This window comes from Ambystoma mexicanum, chromosome 11 (genome assembly GCF_040938575.1).
Source record: "Ambystoma mexicanum isolate Mex_15411 chromosome 11, UKY_AmexF1_1, whole genome shotgun sequence".
NCBI lineage: Eukaryota > Metazoa > Chordata > Amphibia > Caudata > Ambystomatidae > Ambystoma > Ambystoma mexicanum.
Genome location: NC_090934.1, coordinates 14,392,101 through 14,410,917, shown reverse-complemented (window position 1 = coordinate 14,410,917; position 18,817 = coordinate 14,392,101).

Here is an 18,817-nt window from a genome sequence, read left to right as displayed (position 1 = left end):
CCTGCCATGATGAGTAGCACCCTGGCAAAAGAAAGCAACCCCTGCCACGCTGAGTAGCACCCTGGCAAAAGAGAGCAATCCCTGCCATGCTAAGTAGCACCCTGGCAAATAGAGCCACCCCAGTCACACAGAGTAGCACCCTGGCAAAAGAGAGCAACCCCTGCCATGCTGAGTAGCACCCTGGCAAAAGAGAGCAAACCATGCCATGCTGAGTATCACCCTAGCATAAGAGAGCAAACCATGACCTGCTGAGTGGCACCATGGCAAAAGAGAGATTAAACTGTGCCATGCTGGGTAGCATCCTGGCAAAATAGAGCAAACCGTGCCACGCTGAGTAGCACCCTGCCAAAAGAGAGCCACCCCTGTCACGCTGAGTAGCACCCTGGCAAAAGAGAGCACCCCCTGTCACGCTGAGTAGCACCCTGGCAAAGAGAGCAGCTCCTGCCATGATGAGTAGAACCCTGGCAAAAGAAAGCAAACCATGACCTGCTGAGTGGCACCATGGCAAAAGAGAGATTAAACTGTGCCATGCTGGGTAGCATCCTGGCAAAAGAGAGCAAACCGTGCCACGTTGAGTAGCACCCTGGCAAAAGAGAGCCACCCCTGTCATGCTGAGTAGCACCCTGGCAAAAGAGAGCAACCCTTACCACACTGAATAAAACCCTGGCAAAAGAGAGCCACCCCTGCCACGCTGAGTAGCACTCTTGCAAAAGAGATCCAGCCCAGCCATGTTGAGTAGCACCCTGGAAAAATAGAGTAACGCCTGCCATGCTGATTATCACCTTGGCAAAAGAGAGCAACCCCTGCCACGCTGAGTAGCACCCTGGTAAAGAGAGCAACCCTTGCCACGCTGAGTAGCACCCTAGCAAAAGAGAGCAACCGCTGCCATGCTGAGTAGCAACCTGGCAAAAGAGAGCAACCCATGCCACGCTGAGTAGCACCCTGGCAAAAGAGATCAAACCATGGCCTGCTGAGTGGCACCATGGCAAAAGAGAGATTTAACCATGCCACGCTGAGTAGCTTCCTGGCAAAAGAGAGCCACCCCTGCCACGTTGAGTAGCACCCTGGCAAAAGAGAGCCACCCCTTTCACACTGAATAGCACTCTGGCAAAAGAGAGCAACCCCTGCCATGCTGCGTAGCACCCTGTTAAAGAGAGCAACCCCTGTCATGATGAGTAGCACCCTGGCAAAAGAGAGCAACCCCTGCCATGATGAGTAGCACCCTGGCAAAAGAGAGCAACCCCTGCCACACTGAGTAGCACCCTGACAAAAGAGAGACACTCCTGCCACACTGAGTAGAACCCTGGCAAAAGGGAAATTAAGCCGTGCCACGCTGAGTAGCATCCTGGCAAAAGAGAGCAAACAGTCCCACACTGAGTAGCACCCTGGCAAAAGAGAGCCACCCCTACCACGTTGAGTAGCACCCTGCCAAAAGAGAGCAAACCATGCCATTCTCAGTAGCACCCTGGCAAAAGAGAGCAAACCATGACCTGCTGAGTGGCACCATGGCAAAAGAGAGATTAAACCGTGCCATGCTGAGTAGCATCCTGGCAAAAGAGAACAAACCGTGCCATGTTGAGTAGGACCCTGCTAAAAGGGAGCCACCCCTGTCATGCTGAGTAGCACCCTGGCAAAAGAGAGCACCCCCATCACGCTGAGTAGCACACTGGCAAAGAGAGCAACTCCTGCCATGATGAGTAGCACCCTAGCAAAAGAAAGCAACCCCTGCCACGCTGAGTACCACCCTGGCAAAAGAGAGCAACCCCTGCCATGCTAAGTAGCACCCTGGCAAAGAGAGCCACCCCAGTCACACAGAGTAGCACCCTGGCAAAAGAGAGCAACCCCTGTCACGCTGAGTAGCACCCTGGCAAAAGAGAGCAAACCATGCCATGCTGAGTAGCACCCTAGCAAAAGAGAGCAAACCATGACCTGCTGAGTGGCACCATGGCAAAAGAGAGATTAAACTGTGCCATGCTGGGTAGCATCCTGGCAAAAGAGAGCAAACCGTGCCACGTTGAGTAGCACCCTGCCAAAAGAGAGCCACCCTTGTCACGCTGAGTAGCACCCTGGCAAAAGAGAGCACCCCCTGTCACGCTGAGTAGCACCCTGGCAAAGAGAGCAACTCCTGCCATGATGAGTAGCACCCTGGCAAAAGAAAGCAACCCCTGTCATGCTGAGTAGCACCCTGGCAAAAGAGAGCAAACCGTGCCATGTTGAGTAGCACCCTGCCAAAAGAGAGCAACCCCTGTCACGCTGAGTAGCACCCTGGCAAAAGAGAGCAGCCCCTGTCACGCTGAGTAGCACCCTGGCAAAGAGAGCAACTCCTGCCATGATGAATAGCACCCTGGCAAAAGAAAGCAAACCATGACCTGCTGAGTGGCACCATGGCAAAAGAGAGATTAAACTGTGCCATGTTGGGTAGCTTCCTGGCAAAAGAGAGCAAACCGTGCCACGTTGAGTAGCACCCTGGCAAAAGAGAGCCATCCCTGTCATGCTGAGTAGCACCCTGGCAAAAGAGAGCAACCCCTACCACACTGAATAAAACCCTGGCAAAAGAGAGCCACCCCTGCCACGCTGAGTAGCACTCTGGCAAAAGAGATCCAGCCCAGCCACGCTGAGTAGCACCCTGGCAAAAGAGAGTAACGCCTGCCACGCTGAGGATCACCTTGGCAAAAGAGAGCAACCCCTTCCACGCTGAGTAGCACCCTGGTAAAGAGAACAACCCTTGCCACGCTGAGTAGCACCTAGCAAAAGAGAGCCGCCCTTGTCACGCTGAGTAGCACCCTGGCAAAAGAGAACCACGCCTGCAACAATGAGTATAACCCTGGCAAAAGAGAGCAACTCCTGCTGCGCTGAGTAGCACCCTGGCAAAGAGAGCAACCGCTTCCATGCTAAGTAGCACCCTAGCAAAAGAGAGCCGCCCTTGTCACGCTGAGTAGTACCCTGGCAAAAGAGAGCCACCCCTTTCCACGCTGAGTAGAACCCTGGCAAAAGAGAGCAACCGCTGCCATGCTGAGTAGCACCCTGGCAAAAGAGAGCAACCCATGCCATGCTGAGTAGCACCCTGGCAAAAGAGAGCAAACCATGCCCTGCTGAGTGGCACCATGTCAAAAGAGAGATTTAACCATGCCACGCTGAGTAGCATCCTGGCAAAAGAGAGCCACCCCTGCCACGTTGAGTAGCACCCTGGCAAAAGAGAGCCAGCCCTTTCACACTGAATAGCACTCTGGCAAAAGAGAGCAACCCCTGCCATGCTGCGTAGCACCCTGTTAAAGAGAGCAAACCCTGCCTTGATGAGTAGCACCCGGGCAAAAGAGAGCAACCCCTGCCACGCTGAGTAGCACCCTGACAAAAGAGAGACACTCCTGCCACACTGAGTAGAACCCTGGCAAAAGGGAGATTAAGCCGTGCCACGCGGAGTAGCATCCTGGCAAAAGAGAGCAAACAGTCCCACGCGGAGTAGCACCCTGGCAAAAGAGAGCCACCCCAACCACGTTGAGTAGCACCCTAGCAAAAGAGAGCAAACCATGCATTGCTCAGTAGCACCCTGGCAAAAGAGAGCAAACCGTGCCATGTTGAGTAACACCCTGCCAAAAGAGAGCCACCCCTGTCACGCTGCGTAGCACCCTGGCAAAAGAGAGCACCCCCTGTCACGCTGAGTAGCACCCTGGCAAATAGATCAACTCCTGCCACGATGAGTAGCACCCTGGCAAAAGAGAGCAACCCCTGCCACGCTGAGTAGCACCCTGGCACAGAGAGCAACCGCTTCCATGCTAAATAGCACCCTAGCAAAAGAGAGCCGCCCTTGTCACGCTGAGTAGTACCCTGGCAAAAGAGAGCCACCCCTGTCACGCTGAGTAGAACCCTGGCAAAAGAGAGCAACCGCTGCCATGCTGAGTAGCATCCTGGCAAAAGAGAGCAACCCATGCCATGATGAGTAGCACCTTGGCAAAAGAGAGCAAACCATGCCCTGCTGAGTGGGACCAGGGCAAAAGAGAGATTTAACCATGCCACGCTGAGTAGCATCCTGGCAAAAGAGAGCCACCCCTGCCACATTGAGTAGCACCCTGGCAAAAGAGAGCCACCCCTTTCACACTGAATAGCACTCTGGCAAAAGAGAGGAACCCCTGCCATGCTGCGTAGCACCCTGTTAAAGAGAGCAACCCCTGCCATGATGAGTAGCACCCTGGCAAAAGAGAGCAACCCCTGCCACGCTGAGTAGCACCCTAACAAAAGAGAGACACTCCTGCCACACTGAGTAGCACCCTGGCAAAAGGGAGATTAAGCTGTGCCACGCTGAGTAGCATCCTGGCAAAGGAGAGCAAACAGTCCCACGCTGAGTAGCACCCTGGCAAAAGAGAGCCACCCCTACCACGTTGAGTAGCATCCTGGCAAAAGAGAGCAAACCATGCCATTCTCAGTAGCACCCTGGCAAAAGAGAGCAAACCATGACCTGCTGAGTGACACTATGGCAAAAGAGAGATTAAACCGTGCCATGCTGAGTAACATCCTGGCAAAAGAGAGCAAACTGTGCCATGTTGAGTAACACCCTGCCAAAAGAGAGCCACCCCTGACACGCTGCGTAGCACCCTGGCAAAAGAGAGCACCCCCTGTCACGCTGAGTAGCACCCTGGCAAAGAGATCAACTCCTGCCACGATGAGTAGCACCCTGGCAAAAGAGAGCAACCACTGCCACGCTGAGTAGCACCCTGGCAAAAGATAGCAAACCCTGCCATGCTAAGTAGCACCCTGGCAAAGAGAGCCACCCCAGTCACACAGAGTAGCACCCTGGCAAAAGAGAGCAACCCCTGCCACGCTGATTAGCACCATGGCAAAAGAGAGCAAACCATGCCATGCTGAGTAGCACCTTAGCAAAAGAGAGCAAACCATGACCTGCTGAGTGGCACCATGGCAAAAGAGAGATTAAACTGTGCCATGCTGGGTAGCATCCTGGCAAAAGAGAGCAAACCGTGCCACGTTGAGTAACACCGTGGCAAAAGAGAGCCACCCCTGTCATGCTGAGTAGCACCCTGGCAAAGAGAGCAACCCCTGCCACGCTGAGTAGCACCCTGGCAAAGAGAGCAACCCCTGACACGATGCGTAGTACCCTGGCAAAAGAGAGCAAACCGTGCCATGCTGAGTAGCACCCTGGCAAAAGAGAGCAAACTGAGTAGGACCCTGTTAAAAGAGAGCCACCTCTGCCATGCTGAGTAGAACCCTGGCAAAAGAGAGCAACCCCTGCCACGCTGAGTAGCAACCTGGCAAAGAGAGCAACCCCTGCCACGCTGAGAAGCACCCTGGAAAAATAGAGCAAACTATGCCCTGCTGAGTGGCACCACGGCAAAAGAGAGATTTAACCATGCCATGCTGAGTAGCATCCTGGCAAAAGAGAGCCACCCCTGCCATGCTGAGTAGCACCCTGGCAAAAGAGAGCAACCCCTGGCACGCTGAGTAGCACCTTGGCTAAAGAGAGCAACCCCTGCCATGCTGAGTAGTTCCCGGGCAAAAGAGAGCAAACCGTGCCATGCTGAGTGGCACCCCGGCAAAAGAGAGCAACGCCTGCCACACTGAGTAGCACCCTGGCAAAGAGAGCAACCCCTGCCACGCTGAGTAGAACCCTGGCAAAAGAGAGCAAACCCTGCCACACTGAGTTGCATCCTGGCAAAAGCGAGCAACCCCTGCCACGCTGAGTAGCACCCTGGTAAAGAGAGCAACCCCTGCCACGCTGAGTAGCACTCTGGCAAAAGAGAGCAACCCTGCCACGCTGAGTAGTACCCTGGCAAAAGAGAGCAAACCGTGCCATGCTGAGTGGCACCCTGGCAAAAGAGAGCAACCCCTACCATGCTGAATAAAACCCTGGCAAAAGAGAGCCACCCCTGCCATGCTGAGTAGCACTCTGGCAAAAGAGATCCAGCCCAGCCACGCTGAGTAGCACCCTGGCAAAAGAGAGTAACGTCTGCCACGCTGAGTATCACCTTGGCAAACGAGAGCAACCCCTGCCACGCTGAGTAGCACCCTGGTAAAGAGAGCAACCCTTGCCACACTGAGTAGCACCCTAGCAAAAGAGAGCCGCCCTTGTCACGCTGAGTAGCACCCTGGCAAAAGAGAGCCACCCCTGCCACACTGAGTATAACCCTGGCAAAAGAGAGCAACTCCTGCCACGCTGAGTAGCACCCTGGCAAAGAGAGCAACCGCTTCCATGCTAAGTAGCACCCTAGCAAAAGAGAGCCGCCCTTGTCACGCTGAGTAGTACCCTGGCAAAAGAGAGCCACCCCTGCCACGCTGAGTAGAACCCTGGCAAAAGAGAGCAACCGCTGCCATGCTGAGTAGCACCCTGGCAAAAGAGAGCAACCCATGCCATGCTGAGTAGCACCCTGGCAAAAGCGAGCAAACCATGCCCTGCTGAGTGACACCATGGCAAAAGAGAGATTTAACCATGCCACGCTGAGTAGCATCCTGGCAAAAGAGAGCCACCCCTGCCACGTTGAGTAGCACCCTGGCAAAAGAGAGCCACCCCTTTCACACTGAATAGCACTCTGGCAATAGAGAGCAACCCCTGCCATGCTGCGTAGCACCCTGTTAAAGAGAGCAACCCCTGTCATGATGAGTAGCACCCTGGCAAAAGAGAGCAACCCCTGCCATGATGAGTAGCACCCTGGCAAAAGAGAGCAACCCCTGCCACGCAGAGTAGCACCCTGACAAAAGAAAGACACTCCTGCCACACTGAGTAGAACCCTGGCAAAAGGGAGATTAAACCGTGCCACGCTGAGTAGCATCCTGGCAAAAGAGAGCAAACAGTCCCACGCTGAGTAGCACCCTGGCAAAAGAGAGCCACCCCTACCACGTTGAGTAGCACCCTGGCAAAAGAGAGCAAACCATGCCATTCTCAGTAGCACCCTGGCAAAAGAGAGCAAACCATGACCTGCTGAGTGGCACCATGGCAAAAGAGAGATTAAACCGTGCCATGCTGAGTAGCATCCTGGCAAAAGAGAGCAAACCGTGCCATGTTGAGTAGCACCCTGCCAAAAGAGAGCCACCCCTGTCACGCTGAGTAGCACCCTGGCAAAAGAAAGCACCCCCGTCATGCTGAGTAGCACCCTGGCAAAGAAAGCAACTCCTGCCATGATGAGTTGCACCCTGGCAAAAGAAAGCAACCCCTGCCACGCTGAGTAGCACCCTGGCAAAAGAGAGCAATCCCTGCCAAGCTAAGTAGCACCCTGGCAAAGAGAGCCACCCCAGTCACACAGAGTAGCACCCTGGCAAATGAGAGCAACCCCTGCCATGCTGAGTAGCACCCTGGCAAAAGAGGGCAAACCATGCCATGCTGAGTATCACCCTAGCAAAAGAGAGCCAACCATGACCTGCTGAGTGGCACCATGGCAAAAGAGAGATTAAACTGTGCCATGCTGGGTAGCATCCTGGCAAAAGAGAGCAAACCATGCCACGCTGAGTAGTACCCTGCCAAAAGAGAGCCACCCCTGTCACGCTGAGTAGCACCCTGGCAAAAGAGAGCACCCCCTGTCACGCTGAGTAGCACCCTGGCAAAGAGAGCAGCTCCTGCCATGATGAGTAGAACCCTGGCAAAAGAAAGCAAACCATGACCTGCTGAGTGGCACCATGGCAAAAGAGAGATTAAACTGTGCCATGCTGGGTAGCATCCTGGCAAAAGAGAGCAAACTGTGCCACGTTGAGTAGCACCCTGGCAAAAGAGAGCCACCCCTGTCATGCTGAGTAGCACCCTGGCAAAAGAGAGCAACCCCTACCACACTGAATAAACCCCTGGCAAAAGAGAGCCACCCCTGCCACGCTGAGTAGCACTCTGGCAAAAGAGATCCAGCCCAGCCATGTTGAGTAGCACCCTGGCAAAAGAGAGTAACGCCTGCCACGCTGATTATCACCTTGGCAAAAGAGAGCAACCCCTGCCACGCTGAGTAGCACCCTGGTAAAGAGAGCAACCCTTGCCACGCTGAGTAGCACCCTAGCAAAAGAGAGCAACCGCTGCCATGCTGAGTAGCACCCTGGCAAAAGAGAGCAACCCATGCCATGCTGAGTAGCACCGTGGCAAAAGAGAGCAAACCATGGCCTGCTGAGTGGCACCATAGCAAAAGAGAGATTTAACCATGCCACGCTGAGTAGCATCCTGGCAAAAGAGAGCCACCCCTGCCACGTTGAGTAGCACCCTGGCAAAAGAGAGCCACCCCTTTCACACTGAATAGCACTCTGGCAAAAGAGAGCAACCCCTGCCATGCTGCGTAGCACCCTGTTAAAGAGAGCAACCCCTGCCATGATGAGTAGCACCCTGGCAAAAGAGAGCAACCCCTGCCATGATGAGTAGCACCCTGGCAAAAGAGAACAACCCCTGCCACACTGAGTAGCACCCTGACAAAAGAGAGACACTCCTGCCACACTGAGTAGAACCCTGGCAAAAGGGAGATTAAGCCGTGCCACGCTGAGTAGCATCCTGGCAAAAGAGAGCAAACAGTCCCACGCTGAGTAGCACCCTGGCAAAAGAGAGCCACCCCTACCACGTTGAGTAGCACCCTGGCAAAAGAGAGCAAACCATGCCATTCTCAGTAGCACCCTGGCAAAAGAGAGCAAACCATGACCTGCTGAGTGGCACCATGGCAAAACAGAGATTAAACCGTGCCATGCTGGGTAGCATCCTGGCAAAAGAGAACAAACCGTGCCATGTTGAGTAGCACCCTGCCAAAAGAGAGCCACCCCTGTCATGCTGAGTAGCACCCTGGCAAAAGAGAGCACCCCCATCACGCTGAGTAGCACCCTGGCAAAGAGAGCAACTCCTGCCATGATGAGTAGCACCCTAGCAAAAGAAAGCAACCCCTGCCACGCTGAGTACCACCCTGGCAAAAGAGAGCAACCCCTGCCATGCTAAGTAGCACCCTGGCAAAGAGAGCCACCCCAGTCACACAGAGTAGCACCCTGGCAAAAGAGAGCAACCCCTGCCACGCTGAGTAGCACCCTGGCAAAAGAGAGCAAACCACGCCATGCTGAGTAGCACCCTAGCAAAAGAGAGCAAACCATGACCTGCTAAGTGGCACCATGGCAAAAGAGAGATAAACTGTGCCATGCTGGGTAGCATCCTGGCAAAAGAGAGCAAACCGTGCCACGTTGAGTAGCACCCTGCCAAAAGAGAGCACCCCCTGTCACGCTGAGTAGCACCCTGGCAAAGAGAGCAACTCCTGCCATGATGAATAGCACCCTGGCAAAAGAAAGCAACCCATGACCTGCTGAGTGGCACCATGGCAAAAGAGAGATCAAACTGTGCCATGCTGGGTAGCTTCCTGGCAAGAGAGAGCAAACCGTGCCACGTTGAGTAGCACCCTGGCAAAAGAGAGCCATCCCTGTCATGCTGAGTAGCACCCTGGCAAAAGAAAGCACCCCCTGTCATGCTGAGTAGCACCCTGGCAAAAGAGAGCAAATAGTTCCATGTTGAGTAGCACCCTGCCAAAAGAGAGCAACCCCTGTCACGCTGAGTAGCACCCTGGCAAAAGAGAGCAGCCCCTGTCACGCTGAGTAGCACCCTGGCAAAGAGAGCAACTCCTGCCATGATGAATAGCACCCTGGCAAAAGAAAGCAACCCATGACCTGCTGAGTGGCACCATGGCAAAAGAGAGATCAAACTGTGCCATGCTGGGTAGCTTCCTGGCAAAAGAGAGCAAACCGTGCCACGTTGAGTAGCACCCTGGCAAAAGAGAGCCATCCCTGTCATGCTGAGTAGCACCCTGGCAAAAGAGAGCAACCCCTACCACACTGAATAAAACCCTGGCAAAAGAGAGCCACCCCTGCCACGCTGAGTAGCACTCTGGCAAAAGAGATCCAGCCCAGCCACGCTGAGTAGCACCCTGGCAAAAGAGAGTAACCCCTGCCACGCTGAGTAGCACCCTGGTAAAGAGAGCAACCCTTGCCACGCTGAGTAGCACCTAGCAAAAGAGAGCCGCCCTTGTCACGCTGAGTAGCACCCTGGCAAAAGAGAACCACCCCTGCAACAATGAGTATAACCCTGGCAAAAGAGAGCAACTCCTGCTGCGCTGAGTAGCACCCTGGCAAAGAGAGCAACCGCTTCCATGCTAAGTAGCACCCTAGCAAAAGAGAGCCGCCCTTGTCACGCTGAGTAGTACCCTGGCAAAAGAGAGCCACCCCTGCCACGCTGAGTAGAACCCTGGCAAAAGAGAGCAACCGCTGCCATGCTGAGTAGCACCCTGGCAAAAGAGAGCAACCCATGCCATGCTGAGTAGCACCCTGGCAAAAGAGAGCAAACCATGCCCTGCTGAGTGGCACCATGGCAAAAGAGAGATTTAACCATGCCACGCTGAGTAGCATCCTGGCAAAAGAGAGCCACCCCTGCCACGTTGAGTAGCACCCTGGCAAAAGAGAGCCACCCCTTTCACACTGAATAGCACTCTGGCAAAAGAGAGCAACCCCTGCCATGCTGCGTAGCACCCTGTTAAAGAGAGCAAACCCTGCCATGATGAGTAGCACCCAGGCAAAAGAGAGCAACCCCTGCCACGCTGAGTAGCACCCTGGCAAAAGAGAGCCACCCCTGCCACGTTGAGTAGCACCCTGGCAAAAGAGAGCCACCCCTTTCACACTGAATAGCACTCTGGCAAAAGAGAGCAACCCCTGCCATGCTGCGTAGCACCCTGTTAAAGAGAGCAAACCCTGCCATGATGAGTAGCACCCAGGCAAAAGAGAGCAACCCCTGCCACGTTGAGTAGCACCCTGACAAAAGAGAGACACTCCTGCCACACTGAGTAGAACCCTGGCAAAAGTGAGATTAAGCCGTGCCACGCGGAGTAGCATCCTGGCAAAAGAGAGCAAACAGTCCCACGCTGAGTAGCACCCTGGCAAAAGAGAGCCACCCCTACCACGTTGAGTAGCACCCTAGCAAAAGAGAGCAAACCATGCATTGCTCAGTAGCACCCTGGCAAAAGACAGCAAAGCATGACCTGCTGAGTGGCACCATGGCAAAAGAGAGATTAAACTGTGCCATGCTGAGTAGCATCCTGGCAAAAGAGAGCAAACCGTGCCATGTTGAGTAACACCCTGCCAAAAGAGAGCCACCCCTGTAACGCTGCATAGCACCCTGGCAAAAGAGAGCAACCCCTGTCACGCTGAGTAGCACCCTGGCAAATAGATCAACTCCTGCCACGATGAGTAGCACCCTGACAAAAGATAGCAACCCCTGCCACGCTGAGTAGCACCCTGGCAAAGAGAGCACCGCTTCCATGCTAAATAGCAACCTAGCAAAAGAGAGCCGCCCTTGTCACGCTGAGTAGTACCCTGGCAAAAGAGAGCCACCCCTGTCACGCTGAGTAGAACCCTGGCAAAAGAGAGCAACCGCTGCCATGCTGAGTAGCACCCTGGCAAAAGAGAGCAACCCATGCCATGCTGAGTAGCACCCTGGCAAAAGAGAGCAAACCATGCCCTGCTGAGTGGCACCAGGGCAAAAGAGAGATTTAACCATGCCACGCTGAGTAGCATCCTGGCAAAAGAGAGCCACCCCTGCCACGTCGAGTAGCATCCTGGCAAAAGAGAGCCACCCCTTTCACACTGAATAGCACTCTGGCAAAAGAGAGGAACCCCTGCCATGCTGCGTAGCACCCTGTTAAAGAGAGCAACCCCTGCCATGATGATTAGCACCCTGGCAAAAGAGAGCAACCCCTGCCACGCTGAGTAGCACCCTAACAAAAGAGAGACACTCCTGCCACACTCAGTAGAACCCTGGCAAAAGGGAGATTAAGCTGTGCCACGCTGAGTAGCATCCTGGCAAAGGAGAGCAAACAGTCCCACGCTGAGTAGCACCCTGGCAAAAGAGAGCCACCCCTACCACGTTGAGTAGCACCCTAGCAAAAGAGAGCAAACCATGCATTGCTCAGTAGCACCCTGGCAAAAGAGAGCAAACCATGACCTGCTGAGTGGCACCATGGCAAAAGAGAGATTAAACCGTGCCATGCTGAGTAGCATCCTGGCAAAAGAGAGCAAACTGTGCCATGTTGAGTAACACCCTGCCAAAAGAGAGCCACCCCTGTCACCCTGCGTAGCACCCTGGAAAAAGAGAGCACCCCCTGTCACGCTGAGTAGCACCCTGGCAAAGAGATCAACTCCTGCCACGATGAGTAGCACCCTGGCAAAAGAGAGCAACCCCTGCCACGCTGAGTAGCACCCTGGCAAAAGATAGCAAACCCTGCCATGCTAAGTAGCACCCCGGCAAAGAGAGCCACCCCAGTCACACAGAGTAGCACCCTGGCAAAAGAGAGCAACCCCTGCCACGCTGATTAGCACCCTGGCAAAAGAGAGCAAACCATGCCATGCTGAGTAGCACCCTAGCAAAAGAGAGCAAACCATGACCTGCTGAGTGGCACTATGGCAAAAGAGAGATTAAACTGTGCCATGCTGGGTAGCATCCTGGCAAAAGAGAGCAAACCGTGCCACGTTGAGTAGCACCGTGGCAAAAGAGAGCCACCCCTGTCATGCTGAGTAGCACCCTGGCAAAAGAGAGCAACCCCTGCCACGCTGAGTAGCACCCTGGCAAAGAGAGCAACCCCTGACACGATGCGTAGTACCCTGGCAAAAGAGAGCAAACCGTGCCATGCTGAGTAGCACCCTGGCAAAAGAGAGCAAACTGAGTAGGACCCTGTTAAAAGAGAGCCACCTCTGCCATGCTGAGTAGAACCCTGGCAAAAGGGAGCAACCCCTGCCACGCTGAGTAGCACCCTGGCAAAAAGAGCAACCCCTGCCTCGCTGAGAAGCACCCTGGAAAAATAGAGCAACCCCTGCCATGCTGAGTAGTTCCCGGGCAAAAGAGAGCAAACCGTGCCATGCTGAGTGGCACCCCGGCAAAAGAGAGCAACCCCTGCCACACTGAGTAGCACCCTGGCAAAGAGAGCAACCCCTGCCACGCTGAGTAGAACCCTGGCAAAAGAGAGCAAACCCTGCCACACTGAGTTGCATCCTGGCAAAAGCGAGCAACCCCTGCCACGCTGAGTAGCACCCTGGTAAAGAGAACAACCCTTGCCACGCTGAGTAGCACCCTAGCAAAAGAGAGCCGCCCTTGTCACGCTGAGTAGCACCCTGGCAAAAGAGAGCCACCCCTGCAACAATGAGTATAACCCTGGCAAAAGAGAGCAACTCCTGCCACGCTGAGTAGCACCCTGGCAAAGAGAGCAACCGCTTCCATGCTAAGTAGCACCCTAGCAAAAGAGGGCCGCCCTTCTCACGCTGAGTAGTACCCTGGCAAAAAAGAGCCACCCCTGCCACACTGAGTAGAACCCTGGCAAAAGAGAGGAACCGCTGCCATGCTGAGTAGCACCCTGGCAAAAGAGAGCAACCTATGCCATGCTGAGTGGCACCCTGGCAAAAGAGAGCAAACCATACCCTGCTGAGTGGCACCATGGCAAAAGAGAGATTTAACCGTGCCACGCTGAGTAGCATCCTGGCAAAAGAGAGCCACCCTGCCACGTTGAGTAGCGCGCTGGCAAAAGAGAGCCACCCCTTTCACACTGAATAGCACTCTGGCAAAAGATAGAAACCCCTGCCATGCTGCGTAGCACCCTGTTAAAGAGAGCAACCCCTGCCATGATGAGTAGCACCCTGGCAAAAGAGAGCAACCCCTGCCACGCTGAGTAGCACCCTGACAAAAGAGAGACACTCCTGCCACACTAAGTAGAACCCTGGCAAAAGGGAGATTAAGCCGTGCCACGCTGAGTAGCATCCTGGAAAAAGATAGCAAACAGTCCCACGCTGAGTAGCACCCTGCCAAAAGAGAGCCACCCCTACCACGTTGAGTAGCACCCTAGCAAAAGAGAGCAAACCATGCATTGCTCAGTAGCACCCTGGCAAAATAAAGCAAACCATGACCTGCTGAGTGGCACCATGGCAAAAGAGAGATTAAACCGTGCCATGCTGAGTAGCATCCTGGCAAAAGAGAGCAAACCGTGCCATGTTGAGTAACACCCTGCCAAAAGAGAGCCACCCCTGTCACGCTGCATAGCACCCTGGCAAATGTGAGCACCCCCTGTCACGCTGAGTAGCACCCTGGCAAAGAGATCAACTCCTGCCACGATGAGTAGCACCCTGGCAAAGAGAGCAACCACTGCCACGCTGAATAGCACCCTGGCAAAAGATAGCAAACCCTGCCACGCTAAGTAGCACCCTGGCAAAGAGAGCCACCCCAGTCACACAGAGTAGCACCCTGGCAAAAGAGAGCAACCCCTGCCACGCTGATTAGCACCATGGCAAAAGAGAGCAAACCATGCCATGCTGAGTAGCACCCTAGAAAAAGAGAGCAAACCATGACCTGCTGAGTGGCACCATGGCAAAAGAGATATTAAACTGTGCCATGCTTGGTAGCATCCTGGCAAAAGAGAGCAAACCGTGCCACGTTGAGTAGCACCCTGGCAAAAGAGAGCCACCCCTGTCATGCTGTGTAGCACCCTGGCAAAAGAGAGCAACCCCTGCCACGCTGAGTAGCACCCTGGCAAAGAGAGCAACCCCTGACACGATGTGTAGTACCCTGGCAAAAGAGAGCAAACCGTGCCATGCTGAGTAGCATCCTGGCAAAAGAGAGCAAACCATGCCATGTTGAGTAACACCCTGCCAAAAGAGAGCCACCCCTGTCACGCTGCGTAGCACCTTGGAAAAAGAGAGCACCCCCTGTCACGCTGAGTAGCACCTTGGCAAAAAAGATCAACTCCTGCCACGATGAGTAGCACCCTGGCAAAAGAGAGCAACCCCTGCCACGCTGAGTAGCAACCTGGCAAAGAGAGCAACCGCTTCCATGCTAAGTAGCACCCTAGCAAAAGAGAGCCCTTGTCACGCTAAGTAGTACCCTGGCAAAAGAGAGCCACCCCTGCCACGCTGAGTAGAACCCTGGCAAAAGAGAGCCACCCCTACCACGTTGAGTAGCACCCTAGCAAAAGAGAGCAAACCATGCATTGCTCAGTAGCACCCTGACAAAAGAGAGCAAACCATGACCTGCTGAGTGGCACCATGCAAGAGAGAGATTAAACCGTGCCATGCTGAGTAGCATCCTGGCAAAAGAGAGCAAACCGTGCCACGTTAAGTAGCACCCTGGCAAAAGAGAGCCACCCCTGTCATGCTGAGTAGCACCCTAGCAAAAGAGAGCAACCCCTGCCATGCTGAGTAGCACCCTGGCAAAGAGAGCAACCCCTGACACTATGCGTAGTACCCTGGCAAAAGAGAGCAAACAGTGCCATGCTGAGTAGCACCCTGGCAAAAGAGAGCCACCCTGCCACGTTGAGTAGCACGCTGGCAAAAGAGAGCCACCCCTTTCACACTGAATAGCACTCTGGCAAAAGATAGAAACCCCTGCCATGCTGCGTAGCACCCTGTTAAAGAGAGCAACCCCTGCCATGATGAGTAGCACCCTGGCAAAAGAGAGCAACCCCTGCCACGCTGAGTAGCACCCTGACAAAAGAGAGACACTCCTGCCACGTTGAGTAGCACCCTAGCAAAAGAGAGCAAACCATGCATTGCTCAGTAGCACCCTGGCAAAATAAAGCAAACCATGACCTGCTGAGAGGCACCATGGCAAAAGAGAGATTAAACCGTGCCATGCTGAGTAGCATCCTGGCAAAAGAGAGCAAACCGTGCCATGTTGAGTAACACCCTACCAAAAGAGAGCCACCCCTGTCACGCTGCATAGCACCCTGGCAAAAGTGAGCACCCCCTGTCACGCTGAGTAGCACCTGGCAAAGAGATCAACTCCTGCCACGATGAGTAGCACCCTGGCAAAAGAGAGCAACCACTGCCACGCTGAATAGCACCCTGGCAAAAGATAGCAAACCCTGCCACGCTAAGTAGCACCCTGGCAAAGAGAGCCACCCCAGTCACACAGAGTAGCACCCTGGCAAAAGATAGCAACCCCTGCCACGCTGATTAGCACCATGGCAAAAGAGAGCAAACCATGCCATGCTGAGTAGCACCCTAGAAAAAGAGAGCAAACCATGACCTGCTGAGTGGCACCATGGCAAAAGAGATATTAAACTGTGCCATGCTTGGTAGCATCCTGGCAAAAGAGAGCAAACCGTGCCACGTTGAGTAGCACCCTGGCAAAAGAGAGCCACCCCTGTCATGCTGTGTAGCACCCTGGCAAAAGAGAGCAACCCCTGCCACGCTGAGTAGCACCCTGGCAAAGAGAGCAACCCCTGACACGATGTGTAGTACCCTGGCAAAAGAGAGCAAACCGTGCCATGCTGAGTAGCATCATGGCAAAAGAGAGCAAACCGTGCCATGTTGAGTAACACCCTGCCAAAAGAGAGCCACCCCTGTCACACTGCGTAGCACCTTGGCAAAAGAGAGCACCCCCTGTCACGCTGAGTAGCACCCTGGCAAAAAAGATCAACTCCTGCCACGATGAGTAGCACCCTGGCAAAAGAGAGCAACCCCTGCCACGCTGAGTAGCAACCTGGCAAAGAGAGCAACCGCTTCCATGCTAAGTAGCACCCTAGCAAAAGAGAGCCGCCCTTTTCACGCTAAGTAGTACCCTGGCAAAAGAGAGCCACCCCTGCCACGCTGAGTAGAACCCTGGCAAAAGAGAGCCACCCCTACCACGTTGAGTAGCACCCTAGCAAAAGAGAGCAAACCATGCATTGCTCAGTAGCACCCTGACAAAAGAGAGCAAACCATGACCTGCTGAGTGGCACCATGCAAAAGAGAGATTAAACCGTGCCATGCTGAGTAGCATCCTGGCAAAAGAGAGCAAACCGTGCCACGTTGAGTAGCACCCTGCAAAAGAGAGCCACCCCTGTCATGCTGGGTAGCACCCTGGCAAAAGAGAGCAACCCCTGCCACGCTGAGTAGCACCCTGGCAAAGAGAGCAACCCCTGACACTATGCGTAGTACCCTGGCAAAAGAGAGCAAAGAGTGCCATGCTGAGTAGCACCCTGGCAAAAGAGAGCAAACTGAGTAGGACCCTGTTAAAAGAGAGCCACCTCTGCCATGCTGAGTAGAACCCTGGCAAAAGAGAGCAACCCCTGCTACGCTGAGTAGAACCCTGGCAAAGAGAGCAACCCCTGCCACGCTGAGAAGCACCCTGGAAAAATAGAGCAAACTATGCCCTGCTGAGTGGCACCACGGCAAAAGAGAGATTTAACCATGCTATGCTGAGTAGCATCCTGGCAGAAGAGAGCCACCCCTGCCAGGCTGAGTAGCACCCTGGCAAAAGAGAGCAACCCCTGCCATGCTGAGGAGCACCCTGGCTAAAGAGAGCAACCCCTGCCATGCTGAGTAGTTCCCGGGCAAAAGGGAGCAAACCGTGCCATGCTGAGTGGCACCCTGGCAAAAGAGAGCAACCCCTGCCACACTGAGTTGCATCCTGGCAAAAGAGAGCAAATCGTGCCACGCTGAGTAGCACCCTGGCAAAAGAGAGCCACCCCTGCCACGTTGAGTAGCACCCTGCCAAAATAGAGCCACCCCTGCCACGCTGAGTAGCACCCTGGCAAAAGAGGGCAACTCCTGCAACGCTGAGTAGCACCCTGGCAACAGAGAGAAAACCGTGCCATGCTGAGTAGCACCCTGGCTAAAGAGAGCAACCCCTGCCATGCTGAGTAGTTCCCGGGCAAAAGAGAGCAAACCGTTCCATGCTGAGTGGCACCCCGGCAAAAGAGAGCAACCCCTGCCACACTGAGTAGCACCCTGGCAAAGAGAGCAACCCCTGCCACGCTGAGTAGAACCCTGGCAAAAGAGAGCAAACCCTGCCACACTGAGTTGCATCCTTGCAAAAGAGAGCAAATCGTGCCACGCTGAGTAGCACCCTGGCAAAAGAGAGCCACCCCTGCCACGTTGAGTAGCACCCTGGCAAAATAGAGCCACCCCTGCCACGCTGAGTAGCACCCTGGCAAAAGAGGGCAACTCCTGCAACGCTGAGTAGCACCCTGGCAATAGAGAGAAAACCGTGCCATGCTGAGTAGCACCCTGGCTAAAGAGAGCAACCCCTGCCATGCTGAGTAGTTCCCGGGCAAAAGAGAGCAAACCGTGCCATGCTGAGTGGCACCCCGGCAAAAGAGAGCAACCCCTGCCACACTGAGTAGCACCCTGGCAAAGAGAGCAACCCCTGCCACGCTGAGTAGAACCCAGGCAAAAGAGAGCAAACCCTGCCACACTGAGTTGCATCCTGGCAAAAGAGAGCAAATCGTGCCACGCTGAGTAGCACCCTGGCAAAAGAGAGCCACCCCTGCCACGTTAAGTAGCACCCTGGCAAAATAGAGCCACCCCTGCCACTCTGAGTAGCACCCTGGCAAAAGACAACAAACCATGCCATGCTGAGTAGTACCCTGGAAAAAGAGACAAACCATGACCTGCTGAGTGGCACCAAGGCAAAAGAGAGATTAAACCGTGCCACGCTGAGTAGCGTCCTGGCAAACTAGAGCAAACCGTGCCACGCTAAGTAGCACCCTGGCAAAAGACAGCTACCCTTGCCACGTTGAGTAGCATGCTGGCAAAAGAGAGCCACCCCTGTCTCGCTGAGTAGCACCCTGGCAAAAGAGGGCAACTCCTGCAACGCTGAGTAGCACCCTGGCAACAGAGAGAAAACCGTGCCATGCTGAGTAGCACCCTGGCAAAGAGAGCAAGCCCTGCCACGCTGAGTAGCATCCTGGCAAAAGAGAGAAAACCATGCCCTGCTGAGTGGCACCCTGGCAAAAGAGAGCAACCCCTGCCACACTGAGTAGGACCCTGCAAAAGAGGGCCACCCCTGCCATGCTGAGTAGAACCCTGGCAAAAGAGAGCAACCCCTGCCACGCAGAGTGGCGCCCTGGCAAAAGAGAGCAAATCATGC